A 25,291-nucleotide genomic window follows, 5' to 3' on the forward strand; every position below is an offset into this window, starting at 1 on the left:
TATGGCCGTAAGTGAAGGCACATCTCTTGGTACACCATATAAAGTCAAAGTGAGTCTGATAAACAGACATTGCATCTCACCATTAGATAAGCAGCTGAACTTTGGCTCACTCAGTAAGTGGAAGAAATTACATATACTGTAGCCATAACTTTTTAGCACAGATAGTTGGATGAAATACAAACAAACCTTGCTAACATTTCAAAGCTGAGGGCACATATTTCAGCCTTGTGGGAAAAACGGACAAATACAATGACTTCTGACAAATACATCATCAGCAACAGTTTCCCATGCAGCTATCCTACTAGCCAGAATAAATACACAAAAGCTCTGAATGTTGAAACCTATTGCATTGTTCTGTGTCTAAGGAGGAACGCATGTATGCGACAATTTCATATTGGAGCGCATGACACATCATGACCGGAGGGGAGGGTTAGACGGCTTCTCAACTATCTCTTGATTGAAGTACCAGCGTGGCATAAATACCAATGCTGCATTTCGCAACATAATGTTTCGACAAAATGCCAACAATGTTTTGCTACAAACAAATGTTTCCACCTTTCGATTGGTCCACAAAGTCTCTTTCACAACTGACTTCAAAGATCTCCATAAGCACAGTCAGTTGACTCAAGTCATCCTCAAGCCTGCCGCCAAGCAAAGGTTTATTATTTACAAAGACATCAGAGTAAAGCGCAAAACGACCACTACCATAAATTATGCAATCGAGATTCTCACATTTGGAAAATTCACAGGGGTCAGCACAGCCAGAGTGCAATGGCTGAGCCCACACTGGGTGAACCACCTTCTTGATCACGGTATATCTTCTGCTTAGTGGAGGAAAAGTCTCTCCAGTGCCAACATTTTCCGCTAACGGTAACCACTTTGTGTTCTGATAATATCGTATCACATCGACCTGCGTTAAATGCCGTTTAGGAATGCACTTGCACACAGAGTGGTGAAAAAGTAGTTTATTTTGTTTACTAGATTATATCAGTGAACCACTAGATTCCCATCATGCAACACTGTAGAAAAAATCACCAATGACTTTTTAATATCTTAACCTGTCTGATATCACAAATGTATGCGATATGACGAAATAAAATCACATTCAGACACACACACACACACACACACACAGACAAATGCATGAAAACCAATTGATTTATTATCGATAACATCTCACATTCTCTTGTACTTTTGATTTACGCCGTAAAAGAAGGGTTGTAATTCCACCATGGAAAACACAGGGCCATCAGACACCAGTCCAGTTCCACTCCTCACCAGCATTATTTCCTTTGATCATTTGAACAGGGCGAGGGAGCACAAAGCACACACAAGCTGCATTCAGTAACAATATTCTTATTTGTCTTATGAATAAAAGGCAGTTGCTCCCTGACAACACAAGGAACTTTGATTGTATTAAAAGGGCAGGGGAGACTAGCCCATAGAAGCGGCATTTAGTCAATTCAGCATCAAATGCTTACTACAAGGCAGTGTTGCTGATGAAATAATGCCAGAGCACACCCTAGTGGACAAAAGGCTTACAGCACCTGGTATTCCCAGGCAGTCTCCCATCCAAGTACTAACCAGGCCCAACCCTGCTTAGCTTCCGAGATCAGACGAGATCGGGCGTATCCAGGCTGGTATGGCCGTAAGCAAAATGACTAACTCTTGGTACACCATATAAAGTCAAAGTGAGTCTGATAAACAGACATTTTCACCAATTAGATAAGCAGCCTTGAACTTTGGTCACTCAGTAAGTGGAAGAAATTACATATACTGTAGCCATCACTTTTTAGCACAGATAGTTGGATGAAATACAAACCAACCTTGCTAACATTTCAAAGCGAGGGCACATATTTCAGCCTTGTGGGAAAAAACGGACAAATACAATGACTTCTGACAAATACATCATTAGCAACAGTTTCCCATGCAGCTATCCTACTAGCCAGAATAAATACACAAAATCTCTGAATGTTGAAAACCTATTGCATTGTTCTGTGTCAAGGAGGAGCGCATGTATGGACAATTTCATATTGTAAGCGCATGGGCGTATGACACATCATGACCATGGGGGTTAGAGCGGCTTCTCAACTATCTCTTGATTGAAGTACCAGCGTGGCATAAATACCATGCTGCATTTCGCAACATGATGTTTCCACAAAATGTCAACAATGTTTGGCTACAAACAAATGTTTCTACCTTTCAATTGGTCCACAAAGTGTCTTTCACAACTGACTTCAAAGATCTCCATAAGCACGGGCAATTGGCTCAAGTCATCCTCAAGCTTGCCGCCAAGCAACGGTTTGTCATTAAACAAGACATCAGGGGAGAGCGCGGACGCAGTCCCCCACTACCATAAATTATGCAATCGAGATTTCCACATTTGGGAAATTCACAGGGGTCAGCATAGCTGGCGTGCAATGGCTAAGCCTCACCCTGGGTGAACCGCCTTTCTTGATCACGGTATCTCCCTTGCCAGGTAAGTATGAGTTATAGTCATCGGTGGAGGGCAAGTGTCTCCAGTGCCAACATTTTCGGCTAATGGTAACCACTTTGTGTTCCGATAATATCACATCACATCGACCTGCGTTAAATGCCGTTTAGGAATGCACTTGCAGACAGAGTGGTGAAAAAGTAGTTCATTTTGTTTACTAGATTATATCAGTGAACCACTAGATTCCCATCATGCAACACTGTAGAAAAATCACCAATGACTTTTTAATATCTTAACCTGTCTGATATCACAAATGTATGCGATATGACGAAATAAAATCACATTCAGACACACACACACACCACACACACAGACAAATGCATGAAAGCAATTGATTTATTATCGATAACATCTCACATTCTCTTGTACTTTTGATTTACTCCGTAAAAGAAGGGTTGTAATTCCACCATGGAAAACACAGGGCCATCAGACACCAGTCCAGTTCCACTCCTCACCAGCATTATTTCCTTTGATCATTTGAACAGGGCGAGGGAGCACAAAGCACACACAAGCTGCATTCAGTAACAATATTCTTATTTGTCTTATGCATAAAAGGCAGTTGCTCCCTGACAACACAAGGAACTTTGATTGTATTAAAAGGGCAGGGGAGACTAGCCCATAGAAGCGGCATTTAGTCAATTCAGCATCAAATGCTTACTACAAGGCAGTGTTGCTGATGAAATAATGCCAGAGCACACCCTAGTGGACAAAATGCTTACAGCACCTGGTATTCCCAGGCAGTCTCCCATCCAAGTACTAACCAGGCCCAACCCTGCTTAGCTTCCGAGATCAGACGAGATCGGGCGTATCCAGGCTGGTATGGCCGTAAGCGAATGACTAACTCTTGGTACACCATATAAAGTCAAAGTGAGTCTGATAAACAGACATTGCATTCTCACCAATTAGATAAGCAGCCTGAACTTTGGTCACTCAGTAAGTGGAAGAAATTACATATACTGTAGCCATCACTTTTTAGCACAGATAGTTGGATGAAATACAAACAAACCTTGCTAACATTTCAAAGCGAGGGCACATATTTCAGCCTTGTGGGAAAAAACGGACAAATACAATGACTTCTGACAAATACATCATTAGCAACAGTTTCCCATGCAGCTATCCTACTAGCCAGAATAAATACACAAAATCTCTGAATGTTGAAAACCTATTGCATTGTTCTGTGTCAAGGAGGAGCGCATGTATGGACAATTTCATATTGTAAGCGCATGGGCGTATGACACATCATGACCATGGGGGTTAGAGCGGCTTCTCAACTATCTCTTGATTGAAGTACCAGCGTGGCATAAATACCATGCTGCATTTCGCAACATGATGTTTCCACAAAATGTCAACAATGTTTGGCTACAAACAAATGTTTCTACCTTTCAATTGGTCCACAAAGTGTCTTTCACAACTGACTTCAAAGATCTCCATAAGCACGGGCAATTGGCTCAAGTCATCCTCAAGCTTGCCGCCAAGCAACGGTTTGTCATTAAACAAGACATCAGGGGAGAGCGCGGACGCAGTCCCCCACTACCATAAATTATGCAATCGAGATTTCCACATTTGGGAAATTCACAGGGGTCAGCATAGCTGGCGTGCAATGGCTAAGCCTCGCCCTGGGTGAACCGCCTTTCTTGATCACGGTATCTCCCTTGCCAGGTAAGTATGAGTTATAGTCATCGGTGGAGGGCAAGTGTCTCCAGTGCCAACATTTTCGGCTAATGGTAACCACTTTGTGTTCCGATAATATCACATCACATCGACCTGCGTTAAATGCCGTTTAGGAATGCACTTGCAGACAGAGTGGTGAAAAAGTAGTTCATTTTGTTTACTAGATTATATCAGTGAACCACTAGATTCCCATCATGCAACACTGTAGAAAAATCACCAATGACTTTTTAATATCTTAACCTGTCTGATATCACAAATGTATGCGATATGACGAAATAAAATCACATTCAGACACACACACACACACACACACACACAGACAAATGCATGAAAGCAATTGATTTATTATCGATAACATCTCACATTCTCTTGTACTTTTGATTTACGCCGTAAAAGAAGGGTTGTAATTCCACCATGGAAAACACAGGGCCATCAGACACCAGTCCAGTTCCACTCCTCACCAGCATTATTTCCTTTGATCATTTGAACAGGGCGAGGGAGCACAAAGCACACACAAGCTGCATTCAGTAACAATATTCTTATTTGTCTTATGCATAAAAGGCAGTTGCTCCCTGACAACACAAGGAACTTTGATTGTATTAAAAGGGCAGGGGAGACTAGCCCATAGAAGCGGCATTTAGTCAATTCAGCATCAAATGCTTACTACAAGGCAGTGTTGCTGATGAAATAATGCCAGAGCACACCCTAGTGGACAAAATGCTTACAGCACCTGGTATTCCCAGGCAGTCTCCCATCCAAGTACTAACCAGGCCCGACCCTGCTTAGCTTCCGAGATCAGACGAGATCGGGCGTATCCAGGCTGGTATGGCCGTAAGCGAAGGACTAACTCTTGGTACACCATATAAAGTCAAAGTGAGTCTGATAAACAGACATTATTCTCACCAATTAGATAAGCAGCCTGAACTTTGGGTCACTCAGTAAGTGGAAGAAATTACATATACTGTAGCCATCACTTTTTAGCACAGATAGTTGGATGAAATACAAACCAAACCTTGCTAACATTTCAAAGCGAGGGCACATATTTCAGCCTTGTGGGAAAAAACGGACAAATACAATGACTTCTGACAAATACATCATTAGCAACAGTTTCCCATGCAGCTATCCTACTAGCCAGAATAAATACACAAAATCTCTGAATGTTGAAAACCTATTGCATTGTTCTGTGTCAAGGAGGAGCGCATGTATGGACAATTTCATATTGTAAGCGCATGGGCGTATGACACATCATGACCATGGGGGGTTAGAGCGGCTTCTCAACTATCTCTTGATTGAAGTACCAGCGTGGCATAAATACCATGCTGCATTTCGCAACATGATGTTTCCACAAAATGTCAACAATGTTTGGCTACAAACAAATGTTTCTACCTTTCAATTGGTCCACAAAGTGTCTTTCACAACTGACTTCAAAGATCTCCATAAGCACGGCACGGGCAATTGGCTCAAGTCATCCTCAAGCTTGCCGCCAAGCAACGGTTTGTCATTAAACAAGACATCAGGGGAGAGCGCGGACGCAGTCCCCCACTACCATAAATTATGCAATCGAGATTTCCACATTTGGGAAATTCACAGGGGTCAGCATAGCTGGCGTGCAATGGCTAAGCCTCGCCCTGGGTGAACCGCCTTTCTTGATCACGGTATCTCCCTTGCCAGGTAAGTATGAGTTATAGTCATCGGTGGAGGGCAAGTGTCTCCAGTGCCAACATTTTCGGCTAATGGTAACCACTTTGTGTTCCGATAATATCACATCACATCGACCTGCGTTAAATGCCGTTTAGGAATGCACTTGCAGACAGAGTGGTGAAAAAGTAGTTCATTTTGTTTACTAGATTATATCAGTGAACCACTAGATTCCCATCATGCAACACTGTAGAAAAATCACCAATGACTTTTTAATATCTTAACCTATCTGATATCACAAATGTATGCGATATGACGAAATACAATCACATTCAGACACACACACACACACACACACAGACAAATGCATGAAACCAATTGATTTATTATCGATAACATCTCACATTCTCTTGTGCTTTTGATTTACTCCAGTAAAAGAAGGGTTGTAATTCCACCATGGAAAACACAGGGCCATCAGACACCAGTCCAGTTCCACTCCTCACCAGCATTATTTCCTTTGATCATTTGAACAGGGCGAGGGAGCACAAAGCACACACAAGCTGCATTCAGTAACAATATTCTTATTTGTCTTATGCATAAAAGGCAGTTGCTCCCTGACAACACAAGGAACTTTGATCGTATTAAAAGGGCAGGGGAGACTAGCCCATAGAAGCTGCATTTAGTCAATTCAGCATCAAATGCTTACTACAAGGCAGTGTTGCTGATGAAATAATGCCAGAGCACACCCTAGTGGACAAAAGGCTTACAGCACCTGGTATTCCCAGGCAGGTCTCCCATCCAAGTACTAACCAGGCCCGACCCTGCTTAGCTTCCGAGATCAGACGAGATCGGGCGTATTCAGGCTGGTATGGCCGTAAGCGAAGGACATACTCTTGGTACACCATATAAAGTCAAAGTGAGTCTGATAAACAGACATTGCATTCTCACCAATTAGATAAGCAGCTTGAACTTTGGGTCACTCAAAAGTGGAAGAAATTACATATACTGTAGCCATCACTTTTTAGCACAGATAGTTGGATGAAATACAAACAAACCTTGCTAACATTTCTAAGCGAGGGCACATATTTCAGCCTTGTGGGAAAAAACGGACAAATACAATGACTTCTGACAAATACATCATTAGCAACAGTTTCCCATGCAGCTATCCTACTAGCCAGAATAAATACACAAAAGCTCTGAATGTTGAAAACCTATTGCATTGTTCTGTGCTAAGGAGGAAGCGCATGTATGGACAATTTCATATTGTAAGCGCATGGGGCGTATGACACATCATGACCATGGGGGGTTAGAGCGGCTTCTCAACTATCTCTTGATTGAAGTACCAGCGTGGCATAAATACCATGCTGCATTTCGCAACATGATGTTTCCACAAAATGTCAACAATGTTTGGCTACAAACAAATGTTTCTACCTTTCAATTGGTCCACAAAGTGTCTTTCACAACTGACTTCAAAGATCTCCATAAGCACGGGCAATTGGCTCAAGTCATCCTCAAGCTTGCCGCCAAGCAACGGTTTGTCATTAAACAAGACATCAGGGGAGAGCGCGGACGCAGTCCCCCACTACCATAAATTATGCAATCGAGATTTCCACATTTGGGAAATTCACAGGGGTCAGCATAGCTGGCGTGCAATGGCTAAGCCTCGCCCTGGGTGAACCGCCTTTCTTGATCACGGTATCTCCCTTGCCAGGTAAGTATGAGTTATAGTCATCGGTGGAGGGCAAGTGTCTCCAGTGCCAACATTTTCGGCTAATGGTAACCACTTTGTGTTCCGATAATATCACATCACATCGACCTGCGTTAAATGCCGTTTAGGAATGCACTTGCACACAGAGTAGTGAAAAAGTAGTTTATTTTGTTTACTAGATTATATCAGTGAACCACTAGATTCCCATCATGCAACACTGTCGAAAAAATCACCAATTACTTTTTAATATCTTAACCCATCTGATATCACAAATGTTTGCGATATGACGAAATACAATCACATTCAGACACACACACACACACAGACAAATGCATGAAACCAATTGATTTATTATCGATAACATCTCAGATTCTCTTGTGCTTTTGATTTACTCCATAAAAGAAGGGTTGTAATTCCAACATGGAAAACACAGGGCCATCAGACACCAGTCCAGTTCCACTCCTCACCAGCATTATTTCCTTTGATCATTTGAACAGGGCGAGGGAGCACAGAGCACACACAAGCTGCATTCAGTAACAATATTCTTATTTGTCTTATGCATAAAAGGCAGTTGCTCCCTGACAACACAAGGAACTTTGATCGTATTAAAAGGGCAGGGGAGACTAGCCCATAGAAGCTGCATTTAGTCAATTCAGCATCAAATGCATAAAAGGCAGTTGCTCCCTGACAACACAAGGAACTTTGATCGTATTAAAAGGGCAGGGGAGACTAGCCCATAGAAGCTGCATTTAGTCAATTCAGCATCAAATGCTTACTACAAGGCAGTGTTGCTGATGAAATAATGCCACACCCCCTAGTGGACAAAAGGCTTACAGCACCTGGTATTCCCAGGCGGTCTCCCATCCAAGTACTAACCAGGCCCGACCCTGCTTAGCTTCCGAGATCAGACGAGATCGGGCATATTTATTTTTTTTTTTATCTTTTATTATGAAAAAACACATAATATTTACAACATTCAATCAATAATAAAAAAGGATGAACAATTCATCCTTTTACAAAATCAAAAAATAAAAAATAAATAAAATAAAACCTATTAAAAAACACAATCATCCACTAAATCCACTTAATAATGAAATACAAGTTTCCCATTTGACAGAATTTCAATAAAAGTACTCCCCCACACAAACAATTTTTCAAAATTTCCTCCACCGTATCTATATATTATCTCTATATCTCTCTCTAATATGCTCCTAAAAAAACCTTCCACACTCACAATTTTCCCTTCATAATGACCTAAATTTCTTCTTAATCTTATCGCATATCTAGCATGACTTAGTATAAAATTCACCAAATTAAAATTTAAAACTTTACTTTTCCCATTTACACCAAAAAGAAACAACCTCCTCCACTCCACCCCAGTAAAAATCTCTTCTCCCCAATGTTTTACTAAAAGCCCTTTTAAAAACTCGTGAAAGTCTTTCAACCTACTACATTCAATAAAAAAGTGCATCAAATTTTCCACCCCCGTACCACAAATATCGCATTCTCTTTTAATATCCCTATTTATTTGATGCAAAACCACATTTGTAAAAATCCTATTATGTTTCAATTTAAAATCATTGTCTTCACATTCTATAAAATTATATTTTACATTTACATTCTTCCATATTGATTTTACATCCATGTTTGGAAACACCCTAGACCACACTTTCTCCGCAGCAGGACTTTTTATCTCTTTTAAAATACATTTTCTATAAACCATTTTAACTTTTAGCCCTGATAAATCATGTTTCTCCCCATTACTTTCATAATATAAAACTGGTAAAGCCCTAGATCTTTTGACCACCTCTTTGTTTATTAAAATCACCCACTCCCCGGGAATACATCCTAATATTTTCTTGTACATATTCTCCACAGTAGTTTTACTTATTTCTTCATCTACTTCAACCACATTGTCATATATAGCCTGAAATGGAAGAAACCCAGGAATTACCTCATATGCTATGTCACCTATCTGCCTCATCCCAGCCCTCATAAAATATTTACAAAACAACATCATATTATTGCACTTTATCTTTGGATTTAAAAATATCGGCTGATTTAAAATATTTTCTAAACTGGTACATTCATAATAAATATTTGGTAAAAACCGCCCCCAAGCCTCAAACACTTCTCTGTAAAACAAAGGTATATTACCTAACATTTCCTTCTTCATACTCATCAATAAACCATTGTCCCCCATCCTCCCAACCTCCTGCAAATACTCTTTAAAAAACCTTTTCCACCCATAATCCAATTCACCAAATAAATATTTCCGTACCATTTTTACTCTAATTGCTGTTTTCCTTACACTTAAATCTACCAACTTCAAACCCCCCTCCTCATAACCTGCAATCAAAGTTTTAAAAGCTATTCTCACCCCCTTCCCTTCCCATAAAAAATCAACTACAATTTTATTCATTTCAGATAAAACCCATTCTGGCATATCCAAAACATTCATTACATAAATAAATATTGACATCAACAATGAATTTATGACAATTACTTTCCCTTTTAATTTCAAAGACCTCCCCCTCCACATATTTACCACCTTTCTAACTTTATTTATTACACCACTCCATGTCAAATCCCTAGCTTCCATTTCTTTCACCCCTAAAAACACTCCTAATACCTTAAAATAATCTTTAACCACTTTAAAAGGAAAATTCCCCTCATTAATCTTCCCAATATACATTACTACTGACTTCTCCATGTTAACCTTTGCACCCGATGCTTGTCCATATACTTTAAAACACTCCATCACCCTTTTTACACTACCCTCATCTCTAACTGTTATAGTGGTATCATCTGCGTATTGATGTATCAAACTAAAACCTCCTTGCGGAGTCTCTACACAATTTATAAGATTATCTCTTTTAAGAAATGCTGCTAAAGGTTCTACCGATAAAACGAATAATAAAGCTGATAAAGGACACCCCTGTCTCACAGATCTCTCAAGAATAAAAGAATCGGTTAAAACCCCATTACATTTCACCCTACTTTTTGCCTTCTTATATAATAATTTTATCCATCCTATTATTCTATTACCAAAACCATATTTATCCATTACCCTAAACATAAAATCATGTTCCACCCTATCAAAAGCTTTATTTAAATCTATGCTTAAAACAATTCCCCCCATCTTATCATGATTCATTTTATTTATCACATCTCTAATTGTATTAATTGTATCCGCAATATCTCTACCAGGCACACTATAATTCTGTGTAGGTGCTATAATATCATTTAAAACTTGCTTCATTCTATTTGCCAGTATCTTTGCTAAAATCTTATAATCCGAATTTAATAAACTAATTGGCCTATAATTCTCCAATTTTAATTTACTCCCCTTATTTTTATATAAAATCGTTATCAGCCCTGTCACCATAGATTCAGAAATACTATCATTATCCTCCATATATTGATAAACTTCCAATAAAATAGGTGCTAAAAAACTGGCATATATTTTATAAAACTCTGCAATTATTCCATCTACTCCAGGACTCTTATTTACTTGTAAACCCTTAATCGCATCTTTAACTTCAGTCAATGTTATCTTCCCATCACACATTTGTTTATCCTCTACATTAATTTGCACATCCACACTATCCAATATCTCCTTTACACACCCCTCATCCACCTCCCCTTTCTTAAATAAATCCTTATAAAAATTCTGCACTGTTTCTAAAACCTCTACATAATCATTGACAACTTCACCCTTTATATTTTCGATCTCTCTAATATATGTTCTCCTCTGTTTATTCTTCTCTAAACCAAGAAAAAATGAAGTACATTTCTCCCCCTCCAAAACATACTTTGCCTTACTTCTTATAATTGCACCCTTACACTTATCTATTTCATATTTAGTCAATTGTGCTTTTAATTCCAAAAACTTTCCTATATTATAATTAGGTTCACTGTCACACTTCCTCATTTCTTTATCCAATTTAGCCCTCAACTCATTTTCTTCTCTTTTCATCCTACCTCTCTTTTTCCTTGCATATCCTATACTAAAAACTTTTATTTTTTCCTTAACCTTATCCCACCATGAACACTTATCATTCTCTTTCTGCTTATCCTCCATTTCACATGCTATCAAAGATTTAAGTTGTTTCCCATATTCCTCATCTCCCAAATACCCTGCATTCATACACCATATTCCACCCCCTGTTCTTTCCTTATCTAATCCCACTGAAAATGTTAAACCTGCATGATCACTAAAAGTTGTAAAAACATACTTAATATCTTTCATAAAATTCCTTAAACCTTCTTTTACTAAAACCAGATCTATCCTCGTTTGTTTCAAATCCCCTAAAACCACCTGCCTTCTAGAAAATTCTCTTTTTTCTGGATTTTCCTCTCTCCATATATCAATTATTCCTTTTTCTAACATCATCTTCTTTAAAACCCCCCTAGATACATCACTTCTAAAAATAGCTCCTCTTGTCATATCCAGTCTATCCATTTTAACATTAAAATCCCCAACTACAATACAGTTTCCCTCACACCATTTCCCTATTTCTAAAAATAAATCTTTGCGCTCTATTTCAGTATTAGGCGCATAAATATTTATAATTCTAAAAACCATACTCATATATTCAAAATCTACAATTAAAATCCTCCCATTATTATCATTATATATCTGTTTCACATTATCCACCACATCCCTCCTCAATAAAATAGCAACCCCACTTGAATTCCCTCTGCCGTTGTTTACATAAATAAAATCCCTCCATATTTTTTTAACTTCTAAAACACATACATTATCCCAGTGCGTCTCTTGAATACATAAAATATCTGACTTCTTCATTTGTATTATTCTATTAAATTTTCCCATTGTCCTCAATCCATTTGCATTTATTGACATTATATTTACCATTCTAATAAATAATAAAATGATAAAATATAATTTCATTTTCCTCTACCTGTTATCCAGTTTCTTTCCTCTTCCACCCTTTCTCTCCCCCTCTTCCCGCCGCTTTCCTCTTCCTGTATCCTTCCCTCGTTCTTTCAATCTTTTCTCCATCCTCCGTATCCGATATCTCTTCCAAGTCCATGTTTTCCAGCCAACTCACCCTCTTGACATCCACATCCGTTGTACTCCCCGTATTCATCTCCGCTTCTTGTATAGTCGTTGTGCTCCCCGTGCTCATCACCGTCTCTGGTATTGTCATCAACTCCATAACCCCCTCCATTTCTTCACCCCCCGAGCTACTTGTTAGTGCTGTGCCTTCCCCCAAAACCTGTGAGTCCCCCGTGCTTCCCCCCATTCCACTCCCCCCCTCCTCCTGAAAACTCCCTCTTCTTACTTCTGAGTCCATACTGCTCCCAATTTCATTTATCTTCTGGTCCTTCTTCCTTCTTCCTTCCTCCGTCTCTCCACCCTCCACCACGTCCTCTCCTCCATCTTCTTCTCCTTCTTTCGACAATACAACTGCTTCCTCGAATAGTGTTTGACTCCCCTCTCCAGCCCTAACCTCTCCACAGTTGCACTTCCGCCACTCTCTTTCTGCATCCACCACAAAAATTCCTTTCCTTCTCTCCATCACATTCCCTCGCATAGTGTCCTTGATTGCCACACTTAAAACACTTAAATTCCGGGCAGTCTTTAACTATGTGCCCGGGTTGAATACACATACGACACACTCTGACCTGTTTGTCATGGATGACTCTGAAATATTCTGCTCCCTCCAACGTCTCAATTCTTGTAGAATAAGGTAATGATGTCACTTTTTCTGTGAACTTGACCTTGCAGAAACGTGTCCCGTCAACCACCTCTGTTCCTGGCCAAACTCTCCTCCTTATCTCCGAGACAGCCGCCACTCCCCAGCTACTCAGCTTGCCCAGTATCACACCGTCTTCTACATATACTGGGAGATTCATGAACGACACCACCACTTCCTTCACATTAATATCTCTCGCCAGAATCTTTGTATCCTTTATTCTTAATCCATCCATTAGACGTTCTTTTCCTTTTTCATTTCTCATCGTAATTTCGTACTTCTTCTCCCCTTTCATTCGGCATCCCACCACCTCTCCACACACCTCCTTAATTGCTCTTAGTAGTTCCATTGTCGTCACCTTGTCTTCTCCTTCCAACTCAATTGCCACCGTGTATTCCTTGCCATATTTCATTTCTTCTTTATCTTCATTTTTCTTCCGTTGCGCCTTTTCGTTGTCTTTGTCCATTCCGTTTGTCTTTCCCATGTTGTCCGTCATAGTAAAAAAATGAATCCAAAAAACTCTCCCCCAAGCAGAAAAACTGCAAGGGGGAAGACTAACCAAACTTAAAACTATTCAACTGAAGAAAATAATAAATTATATTGCAAAAACCAATTAATTAACAAAAATAGCTCTCGAGCAAACACTCTCCAGCAAACACTCACTCACAGCTCAGACACTCGCACCTGTCGTCACTTCTCCAATCAGGAAATGCGCATTCAGGCTGGTATGGCCGTAAGCGAAGGTACATCTCTTGGTACACCATATAAAGTCAAAGTGAGTCTGATAAACAGACATTGCATTCTCACCAATTAGATAAGCAGCTTGAACTTTGGCTCACTCAAAAAGTGGAAGAAATTACATATACTGTAGCCATCACTTTTTAGCACAGATAGTTGGATGAAATACAAACAAACCTTGCAAACATTTCTAAGCGAGGGCACATATTTCAGCCTTGTGGGAAAAAACGGACAAATACAATGACTTCTGACAAATACATCATCAGCAACAGTTTCCCATGCAGCTATCCTACTAGCCACAATAAATACACAAAAGCTCTGGATGTTGAAAACCTATTGCATTGTTCTGTGCTAAGGAGGAACGCATGTATGGACAATTTCATATTGGAAGCGCATGGGGCGCGTATGACACATCATGACCGGGGGGGTTAGAGTGGCTTCTCAACTATCTCTTGATTGAAGTACCAGCGTGGCATAAATACAATGCTGCATTTCGCAACATAATGTTTAGACAAAATGCCAACAATGTTTTGCTACAAACAAATGTTTCCACCTTTCGATTGGTCCACAAAGTCTCTTTCACAACTGACTTCAAAGATCTCCATAAGCACAGTCGGTTGACTCAAGTCATCCTTAAGCCTGCCGCCAAGCAACAGTTTATCATTAACATACCTTAAGGGAAGTGTGAGACGGGAGCCATATGATCGGTGAAGATTCTCCCATTGCGAATGTACGGTCCCTTACTAGACGTCCGACTTCGTCTCAGAAAATCGCGGACGGCGTCGGGCCGAGGGCGGGGGGGACCTCTTTCAGGAAGTCATCGAAGAAATCGTCTCGGACGTTCGGTCACCGTTTTATAAAAATAACAAATTTTTGACTTGGACTCCGCATTCTCGAAAATTCCCACAAGGGGGCAAATAAATCATATTGCAGGCGCACGAACACGGGGCAAACGAGCGCGGCCTTTTCTCCTAAACGGAAAATATTTCGAAGACGAAACTCGGCGAGCGTAGGTTTGGAGTAAAGGGAAGTTGGCCCCGAACAAGATGGCGTCGAGGCCTCTGCGCTTTTTGAGTTATGGCCATTTTTCTGGGATTAAAGGTCAAAAACGCAAAGTAGGGTGCAATTTGACCGCTTCACGTCAAAGTACATAAGCATACGGTGTCAGGAAAAAAAGAACCAGCCGTTTATCTATCGTAATTTAAGAGAAATCGTACATTGTCCATTTGGTGATGTTCACGAAGAGGAATTTTTTTTTCAAAAAATTCACAGATCCAGTTGCAGTTTGTTCACACGAACATTTTTAAAGTGGGTCTCGAAGCTCTGCGAGAATTCTGTGATTTTATGTGATTTTATGAAGTAACACACACTCATTTAACCCTCTGTTAATAAGTCAGTTCTTAACATAAAGACTTAAAACTCAATATTAAATAAGAGCCTACCCCAAGGAGGGTATGTGTTCACGTTCAGCTTCCTATGTCAACTGGAAGTACCTTAAAATGGTGCATAGGGTCAGGTTTGAAGGGTAATAAAGGTCAGATCTTTTCAAAACTTCACTTGTGTGATTAGACAACCCTCATGAAGTGTAATCAGTCATTTTTCCCAACAGATGTCAAAGAAAAGCTCTCTCACACAAACACACACACACACAAAAAGGAAGGATGGAGTGAAAAAGTACGGTGCTTAAAGACACACAAAGCCTGCAATGGCATGACTATTATCTCCAGGCCGTGCCGAGTTCAACGAGATGCCCCGCTTGACCGTAGCTCGCTCGGTCTGAGCGCAGCGACCGTTACAAGAAAATGGACCCAAATGACCTTTTGACCTCATGTCAATTTTATTTGCTTTTGGGAGACAGAGAGAGAACCGTTAAGGTTAGAAGCACAATTTCACCTCAGGAATGTTCTTAAGGTCCTCCCGATCTGTGCAAGCCTAACCTTGACCTTGTGGCATTAACCCTTAACAGTTAAAAGCTGGTGTTTACATCAAACAATTTACAATGACATGTCGCCCCATAGGAATACATTGACTGCACCTCTCAATTCAACCTGAAGCCTATGTGGGTTATGAATGTCTTATGAACCTGTCTTTGATGTCAGTCCATCAGGCCACCATGAGGTCTACCTGTGTCGATTCTAAGCTTCCTGGAGCAACCGGAAGTGGTTAAATCACCCTAAAAGTGTTTGCCATAGCCAACCTGCAGTTTGAGAGAAATAGTGCATTCAGCCCTATGTAAATCAGTCAATTTTTAACATACAGACATAAAACTCAGGATTCTGTAAAAGCATACTCCAGTAATGATAAGTGTTTACTTTTAGCTTCCTGTGCAAACCGGAAGTGCCTTAATTGGTGTCAAATGGGCTGTTTCAAAGGGATAAAAATGTCAAATCTTTCCAAAACTTCATATATGTGAATAGACAACCCTCCTGAACTGTAAATCAGTCATTCATCCCATCAGATTAAAAAAAAAAAAAAAAACACACCCACACAGAAATGATGGAGGGACACACTGAGGGGCTAAGAGGCAGACAGTGCCTGTAGTAGTTAGTTTTGTTCCAACTTTTAAAGAACCGTCAGACCTAGAGTTCTGAAACTTTACAAACCTGTTCTAGACCTCAGGTCGATTGTGCACGGTGAGTTATGTGGCTCTAGAAGGTTCTCAGACCGATAAACAGCCTCGTGTATTTGCAATGTTTTCAATTCATTTTGAGCTCAACGAAACTGGCGACATTTAGAAAAGTCCCAGAGTCTCAAGACTAGGTGCATTGAAACCGGCTCGGCCCATAGAGATGGACCTCAACGATTCTGTCCGATTGCTCATTCAAGCACCCCGTAGCAAGGCATGGAAAAAAGTGGATTTTCAGCACCAATTAGGGTTTTGCTCGGGCACCGAATGACCTATCGAGCCGAAACTTGGGATTCCAGGTCGCCTCACATAGGGCTAAACATAATGTGAATATTGGACCCGCAGCTAGAACATAACTACGTATTATTTGTTTTATTATGGTTTAAATAGAAGGCGCTGTGAATTTTGGGCCTGCTCTGAAATATGTGATAGTTGGCTTCTAAAGGAGTTGGTAAAAGTGAGTTTGGTGTCAGATGGTATCAGTTTGGTGTCTGAATATATCTAATTGACTGATGGACACCGACTTGCTACTTGACTTTTGTACATTTGCAATATGTTTCAACAGGGGGGTACCATCACAAAAAGCGACATGATGAAATTTAACACAACGAGCGATGGAGAGGAACCACTATCACTGCCCGGCCATCCTGAGGTCATCAGGACGTTGACTTTTGCATTTCTAAAGTATTTAAGAGAATGTACGTTACATTTGCAATATGATTCAACATCACATCATATTGCAAATGCACGTTAGATTTGCAATATGATTCAACACATCATATTGCAAATGTAACAGTGTGTGTTATGTTTGCAATATGATTCAACACATCATATTGCAAACGTAACAGTGTGTGTTATGTTTGCAATATGATTCAACACATCATATTGCAAATGTAACAGTGTGTGTTATGTTTGCAATATGATCCAACACATCATATTGCAAACGTAACAGTGTGTGTTATGTTTGCAATATGATTCAACACATCATATTGCAAATGTAACAGTGTGTGTTTGCAATATGATTCAACAGTGTGTTATGTTTGCAATATGATGTGATGTTTTTCACTGTTGAATCATATGCAAATGTAACGTGCATTCTTTAAATAAACCCTATGTGGGTTATGAATGTCTTATGAACCTGTCTTCAATGACAATCCATCAAGCCACTATGAGGTCTACCTGTGTTGATTCTAAGCTTCCTGGAGCAACCGGAAGTGATAAAATCACCCTAAAAGTGTTTTGCCATACCCAACCAGCAGTTTGTGATATATAGTGCATTCAACCCTTTGTAAATCAGTCAGTTCTTAACGTATAGACTTAAAACTCAGGATTCTGTAAAAGCATACCCCGATCAGGATAGGTATTTACTTATAGCTTCCTGTGCCAACCGGAAGTGCCTTAAAATGGGGTCATAGGTGCTGTTTCAAAGGGTTAAAAAAGTCAGATCTTTCCAAAACTTTAAGTGTGTGATTAGGCAACCTTCATGAACTGTAAATCAGTCATTTCTCTAAACAGATGTCAAAGAAAAGCTCACACACACACACACAAGTCCAAACTGTTCGTGCACCTGGTATTTTTTTGGGGTTACCAGGTGCCATGTTTCAAGATGGTTGAAATTGCGTTTAGGGAGCATCCAGACCTCCATACCCGCTCTGGGAGCACTATTCTACGGCCAAAAATCAATGGGGGCTGGCCTGAGTGTTTTATGGAGGTTTTCACAAAAACTCAGAAAATATTCTGTTTTTTTTCTGGAAAATATTTTATGTTTTTTCTTCTCGAGTCAATGGGGTACGGCCTGAGTGATTTATGGAGGTTTCCAAACAAAGTCAAAAAATATTCTATGTTTCATGTTTTGGGTTACCAGGCGTCATTTTTCAAAACGGTTTTAAATGCTTTTAGGTGTCATCCAGACGTCCATGGGAGCACTATACTACGGCCCCAAATCAATGGGTGCTGGCCTGAGTGATTTATGGAGGTTTGGGGGGTGATACGTTTTTTCTAATTTATTCACATTTTTGACTTCGTATTAAATCAGATTGCAAATGCACAAAACATATTCCTTAAGTACAAGTAAACATTTATAAAAAATTATGACAGTAAAATGTGACTAAAGTATTTTCATACAGTTCTTATACATGTGTAATTGACATAAAAATCGAAAAAATTTAAAAAAACGATCCAGAAAGCACTTTTTTAAAGGGGGTGATACATTTTTTCCAAATATTTGACATTTTTGACTTTTGACTTTTGACTTCCTATGAAATCACATTCCAAATGCACAAAACATATTCCTTAAGTCCAAATAAAAATGTCCCAAAAATTATGTTAATAAAATTTGACAAAAGTATTTTCATACAGTTCTTACACATGTGTAATTGACATAAAAATCGAAAGAATTTCGAAAAACGATCCAGAAAGCACTTTTTTAAAGGGGGTGATACATTTTTTCCAAATATTTGACATTTTTGACTTTTGACTTTTGACTTCCTATGAAATCACATTCCAAATGCACAAAACATATTCCTTAAGTCCAAATAAAAATGTCCCAAAAATTATGTTAATAAAATTTGACAAAAGTATTTTCATACAGTTCTTACACATGTGTAATTGACATAAAAATCGAAAGAATTTCGAAAAACGGTCCAGAAAGCACTTTTTTAAAGGGGGTGATACGTTTTTTCCAAATTTTTGACATTTTTGACTTTTGACTTTTGACTTCCTAAGAAATCACATTCCAAATGCACAAAACATATTCCTTAAGTCCAAATAAAAATGTAAAAAAAATTATGTTAATAAAATTTGACAAAAGTATTTTCATACAGTTCTTACACATGTGTAATTGACATAAAAATCGAAAGAATTTCGAAAAACGGTCCAGAAAGCACTTTTTTAAGGGGGTGATAAGTTTTTGCCAAAACTTTCAAAATTTCAAAATTTCAAAATATGACTCTTGGGTCTTGACTTGCGTTACAGTAAGCCTATGAAAAATTAAGATGGAACACACTCGCCCACTATAGGATTTTTGGGGTGTTACACAGCTCATTTACAATATGGCATTTGTCATCAACTTTGGACGAAACAGCGCCGGATGTAATGTGAAATCCCACACAATCCCATCGTGTATATGGTCCGCTCGGTGCCAATAAATTGCCATGTTATTTTGTACAATTGAGGGGGGACTTCCCTTACAAAGATATCAGGGTACAGCGCAAACGACCACTACCATAAATTTTGCAAACGACCACTACCATAAATTTTGCATTCGAGATTCCCACATTTGGAAAATTCAAAAGGGGTCAGCCCAGCCAGAGTGGAATGGCTGAGCCCCACACTGGGTCAATCAACTTCTTGATCACAGTATCTCTTCTGCTTAGTGGAGGGCAAGTCTCTCCAGTGCCAACATTTTCCGCTAACGGGAACCACTTTTTGTTGTGATAATATCATATCACATCGACCTGCGTTAAATGCCGTTTAGGAATGCACTTGCACACAGAGTGGTGAAAAAGTAGTTTATTTTGTTTACTAGATTATATCAGTGAACCACTAGATTCCCATCATGCAACACTGTCGAAAAAATCACCAATTACTTTTTAATATCTTAACCTATCTGATATCACAAATGTTTGCGATATGACGAAATACAATCACATTCAGACACACACACACACACACAGACAAATGCATGAAACCAATTGATTTATTATCGATAACATCTCAGATTCTCTTGTGCTTTTGATTTACTCCATAAAAGAAGGGTTGTAATTCCAACATGGAAAACACAGGGCCATCAGACACCAGTCCAGTTCCACTCCTCACCAGCATTATTTCCTTTGATCATTTGAACAGGGCGAGGGAGCACAGAGCACACACAAGCTGCATTCAGTAACAATATTCTTATTTGTCTTATGCATAAAAGGCAGTTGCTCCCTGACAACACAAGGAACTTTGATCGTATTAAAAGGGCAGGGGAGACTAGCCCATAGAAGCTGCATTTAGTCAATTCAGCATCAAATGCTTACTACAAGGCAGTGTTGCTGATGAAATAATGCCACACCCCCTAGTGGACAAAAGGCTTACAGCACCTGGTATTCCCAGGCGGTCTCCCATCCAAGTACTAACCAGGCCCGACCCTGCTTAGCTTCCGAGATCAGACGAGATCGGGCATATTCAGGCTAGTATGGCCGTAAGCGAAGGTACATCTCTTGGCACACCATATAAAGTCAAAGTGAGTCTGATAAACAGACATTGCATTCTCACCAATTAGATAAGCAGCTTGAACTTTGGCTCACTCAAAAAGTGGAAGAAATTACATATACTGTAGCCATCACTTTTTAGCACAGAGAGTTGGATGAAATACAAACAAACCTTGCAAACATTTCTAAGCGAGGGCACATATTTCAGCCTTGTGGGAAAAAACGGACAAATACAATGACTTCTGACAAATACATCATCAGCAACAGTTTCCCATGCAGCTATCCTACTAGCCACAATAAATACACAAAAGCTCTGGATGTTGAAAACCTATTGCATTGTTCTGTGCTAAGGAGGAACGCATGTATGGACAATTTCATATTGGAAGCGCATGGGGCGCGTATGACACATCATGACCGGGGGGGGGGGTTAGAGTGGCTTCTCAACTATCTCCTGATTGAAGTACCAGCGTGGCATAAATACAATGCTGCATTTCGCAACATAATGTTTCGACAAAATGCCAACAATATTTTGCTACAAACAAATGTTTCCACCTTTCGATTGGTCCACAAAGTCTCCTTCACAACTGACTTCAAAGATCTCCATAAGCACAGTCAGTTGACTCAAGTCATCCTTAAGCCTGCCGCCAAGCAACAGTTTATCATTAACAAAGACATCAGGGTAAAGCTCAAACGAGCACTACCATAAATTTTGCAATCGGATTCCCACATTTGGAAAATTCGCAAGGGGTCAGCACAGCCAGAGTGCAATGGCTGAGCCCCACACCGGGTGAACCACCTTCTTGATCACGGTATCTCTTCTGCTTAGTGGAGGAAAAGTGTCTCCAGTGCCAACATTTTCCGCTAACGGTAACCACTTTGTGTTCTGATAATATCATATCACATCGACCTGCGTTAAATGCCGTTTAGGAATGCACTTGCACACAGAGTAGTGAAAAAGTAGTTTATTTTGTTTACTAGATTATATCAGTGAACCACTAGATTCCCATCATGCAACACTGTCGAAAAAATCACCAATTACTTTTTAATATCTTAACCCATCTGATATCACAAATGTTTGCGATATGACGAAATACAATCACATTCAGACACACACACACACACACAGACAAATGCATGAAACCAATTGATTTATTATCGATAACATCTCAGATTCTCTTGTGCTTTTGATTTACTCCATAAAAGAAGGGTTGTAATTCCAACATGGAAAACACAGGGCCATCAGACACCAGTCCAGTTCCACTCCTCACCAGCATTATTTCCTTTGATCATTTGAACAGGGCGAGGGAGCACAGAGCACACACAAGCTGCATTCAGTAACAATATTCTTATTTGTCTTATGCATAAAAGGCAGTTGCTCCCTGACAACACAAGGAACTTTGATCGTATTAAAAGGGCAGGGGAGACTAGCCCATAGAAGCTGCATTTAGTCAATTCAGCATCAAATGCTTACTACAAGGCAGTGTTGCTGATGAAATAATGCCACACCCCCTAGTGGACAAAAGGCTTACAGCACCTGGTATTCCCAGGCGGTCTCCCATCCAAGTACTAACCAGGCCCGACCCTGCTTAGCTTCCGAGATCAGACGAGATCGGGCATATATTTTTTTTTTTTTCTTTTATTATGAAGAAACACATAACATTTACAACATTCAATCAACAATCAAAAGGTTGAACAATTCATCCTTTTACAAAATCAAAAAAAGAAAAGAAAATAAAACCTATTAGAAACACAATCATCCACCAAAACCAATTAATAATTAAAAACAAGTTTTCCATTCGACTCAATTTCAATAAAATTGCTCCCCCACACAAACAATTTTTCAAAATTACATCCACCATATTTATATATTACTTCTATATCTTTCTCTAACATACTTCTAAATAAAACCTCTACACTCACAATTTTCCCTTCATAATGTCCCAAATTCCTTCTTAGTCTTACAGCGTATCTGGCATGACTAAGAACAAAATTCATCAAATTAAAATTAATAACTTTGCTTTTCCCAGTTAAACCAAAAAGAAACAACCTCCTCCACTCAACCCCAGCAACAATCTCTTCTCCCCACTGTTGTACTAAAATCCCCTTTAAAAACTTATGAAACTCATCTAATCTACTACATTCAACAAAAAAGTGCATAAAATTTTCCACCCCCGTACCACAAATATCACATTCTCTTTTAATATCTCTATTTATTTGATGTAAAACCACGTTCGTAAAAATTCTATTATGTTTCATTTTAAAATCATTGTCTTCACATTCTATAGAATTATATTTTACATTTACATTCTTCCATATTGATTTTACATCTATATTTGCAAACACCCTAGACCACACTTTTTCCGAAGCAGGAGTTTTTATCTCTCTTAAAATACATTTTTCATAAACTTTTTTAACTTTCAAACCTGACAAATCATGCTTCTTCCCATTACCTTCATAATATAAAACCGGTAAACCCCTAGCTCTTGTTGCCACCTCTTTATTTATTAAAACACCCCACTCCCCAGGAAGACATCCTAATATTCTCTTATACATGTTCTCCACAGTAGTTCTACTTATTTCATCATTTTCTTCAACCACATTATCAAATATTGCCTGACTTGGAAGGAACCCCGGAATTACCTCATATAAGATGTCCCCAATCTGTCTCATCCCAGCCCTCATAAAATATTTACAAAACAACATCTTATTATTATACTGTATCTTGGGATTTAAAAAAATTGGCTGATTTAAAATATTGTCTAAAATGGTACACTCATAATAAATATTTGGTAAAAACTCCCCCCAAGCCTCAAACACTTCTCTATAAAACAAAGGTATATTACCTAACATTTCCTTTTTCATACACATCAATAAACCATTGTCCCCCATCCTCCCAACCTCCTGCAAATACTCCTTAAAAAATCTTTTCCATCCATAATCTAATTCCCCATATAAATATTTACGTACCATTTTGACTCTAATTGCTGTTTTCCTCACATTTAAATCCACCAACTTCAAGCCCCCCTCCTCATAACCTGCAATCAAAGTTTTAAAAGCTATTTTCACCCCCTTCCCTTCCCATAAAAAATCAACTACAATTTTATTCATTTCAGATAAAACCCATTCTGGCATATCCAAAACATTCATTACATAAATAAAAATTGACATCAACAATGAATTTATGACAATTACTTTCCCTTTTAATTTCAAAGACCTCCCCCTCCACATATTTACCACCTTCCTAACTTTGTTTATAACCCCACTCCATGTCATATCCCTAGCTTCCTGTTCCTTCACCCCTAAAAACACACCTAACACCTTAAAATAATCATTTACCATTTTAAAAGGAAAAATCTCCTCATTAATCTTCCCAACATACATTATTACTGACTTCTCCATATTCACTTTTGCTCCTGAGGCTTTCTCATATACTTTAAAACACTCCATCACCCTTTTAACACTTTCCTCATCTCTAACTGTTATTGTGGTATCGTCTGCATATTGATGAATTAAACTAAAACCTCCTTGCGGAGTCTCTACACAATTTATAAAATGATCTTTTTTAAGGTATGCCGCTAAGGGTTCTACCGATAAAACATACAGTAATGCTGATAAAGGGCACCCCTGTCTCACTGATCTCTCAAGAATAAAAGAATCTGTTAAAACCCCATTACATTTTACCCTACTTTTTGCCTTTCTATATAATAATTTTATCCATCCTATTATTCTATTTCCAAACCCATATTTTTCCAGTACCCTAAACATAAAATCATGTTCCACCCTGTCAAAAGCTTTATTAAAATCTATACTTAAAACAATTCCCCCTCTCTTATCGCTATTCATTTTATTTATCACATCTCTAAGTGTAATGATGGTATCAGCTATGTCTCTTCCAGGCACACTATAATTTTGTGTAGGTGCTATAATATCATTTAAAACCATCTTCATCCTATTCGCCAATATCTTAGCTAAAATCTTATAATCTGAATTTAATAAACTAATTGGCCTATAATTTTCTAATTTCATTTTGCTCCCCTTATTTTTATATAAAACCGATATCAGTCCTGTCACCATGGAGTCTGAAACAGTATTATTATCTTCCATATATTGATACACTTCCATTAAAATCGGTGCTAAAAAACTTTCATACATTTTGTAAAACTCTGCAATTAGTCCATCTACTCCAGGACTTTTATTTATTTGTAATCCCTTAATTGCATCTTTCACTTCATCCACTGTTATCTTCCTATCACATATTTGCTTTTCCTCAACACCAATTTGCACATCCACACTACCTAAAATCTCCTTTACACACTCTTCATCCACCTCCCCTTTCTTAAATAAATCCTTATAAAAATTCTGTACAGTTTCTAATATCTCAACATAATCATTTACCACTTCACCCTTTACATTTTCTATCTCACTAATATATGATTTCGTCTGTTTAGTTTTCTCTAAACCAAGAAAAAAAGACGTACATTTCTCCCCTTCTAAAACATA

At 38.9% G+C, this 25,291-nt stretch overlaps 10 non-coding genes and 2 pseudogenes across 10 annotated transcripts; all 12 read right to left on the bottom strand.

Annotated features, from left to right (window-relative positions):
• Positions 1 to 671: 671 nt before the first annotated feature.
• LOC120036780 lies at positions 672 to 832 on the bottom strand. Its single transcript, XR_005474630.1, has one exon. It is a non-coding gene; the product is annotated as a U1 spliceosomal RNA (small nuclear RNA).
• A 703-nt stretch (positions 833 to 1,535) lies between these two features.
• On the bottom strand, positions 1,536 to 1,654 carry LOC120036819. Its single transcript, XR_005474662.1, has one exon. It is a non-coding gene; the product is annotated as a 5S ribosomal RNA (ribosomal RNA).
• Positions 1,655 to 2,322: 668 nt separating this feature from the next.
• LOC120036814 lies at positions 2,323 to 2,487 on the bottom strand. Its single transcript, XR_005474657.1, has one exon. It is a non-coding gene; the product is annotated as a U1 spliceosomal RNA (small nuclear RNA).
• A 719-nt stretch (positions 2,488 to 3,206) lies between these two features.
• Positions 3,207 to 3,325, bottom strand: LOC120036786. The gene has a single exon (XR_005474632.1). It is a non-coding gene; the product is annotated as a 5S ribosomal RNA (ribosomal RNA).
• Positions 3,326 to 3,996: 671 nt separating this feature from the next.
• Positions 3,997 to 4,161, bottom strand: LOC120036815. The gene has a single exon (XR_005474658.1). It is a non-coding gene; the product is annotated as a U1 spliceosomal RNA (small nuclear RNA).
• Positions 4,162 to 4,883: 722 nt separating this feature from the next.
• Positions 4,884 to 5,002, bottom strand: LOC120036799. Its single transcript, XR_005474643.1, has one exon. It is a non-coding gene; the product is annotated as a 5S ribosomal RNA (ribosomal RNA).
• A 677-nt stretch (positions 5,003 to 5,679) lies between these two features.
• Positions 5,680 to 5,844, bottom strand: LOC120036816. The gene has a single exon (XR_005474659.1). It is a non-coding gene; the product is annotated as a U1 spliceosomal RNA (small nuclear RNA).
• Positions 5,845 to 6,563: 719 nt separating this feature from the next.
• On the bottom strand, positions 6,564 to 6,683 carry LOC120036804. The gene has a single exon (XR_005474648.1). It is a non-coding gene; the product is annotated as a 5S ribosomal RNA (ribosomal RNA).
• A 674-nt stretch (positions 6,684 to 7,357) lies between these two features.
• LOC120036817 lies at positions 7,358 to 7,522 on the bottom strand. Its single transcript, XR_005474660.1, has one exon. It is a non-coding gene; the product is annotated as a U1 spliceosomal RNA (small nuclear RNA).
• A 12,303-nt stretch (positions 7,523 to 19,825) lies between these two features.
• On the bottom strand, positions 19,826 to 19,975 carry LOC120036788 (annotated as a pseudogene).
• A 693-nt stretch (positions 19,976 to 20,668) lies between these two features.
• LOC120036801 lies at positions 20,669 to 20,787 on the bottom strand. The gene has a single exon (XR_005474645.1). It is a non-coding gene; the product is annotated as a 5S ribosomal RNA (ribosomal RNA).
• Positions 20,788 to 21,473: 686 nt separating this feature from the next.
• Positions 21,474 to 21,620, bottom strand: LOC120036787 (annotated as a pseudogene).
• Positions 21,621 to 25,291: the final 3,671 nt, after the last annotated feature.

This window comes from Salvelinus namaycush, unplaced genomic scaffold (genome assembly GCF_016432855.1).
Source record: "Salvelinus namaycush isolate Seneca unplaced genomic scaffold, SaNama_1.0 Scaffold1479, whole genome shotgun sequence".
Taxonomy (NCBI): Eukaryota; Metazoa; Chordata; class Actinopteri; order Salmoniformes; family Salmonidae; genus Salvelinus; species Salvelinus namaycush.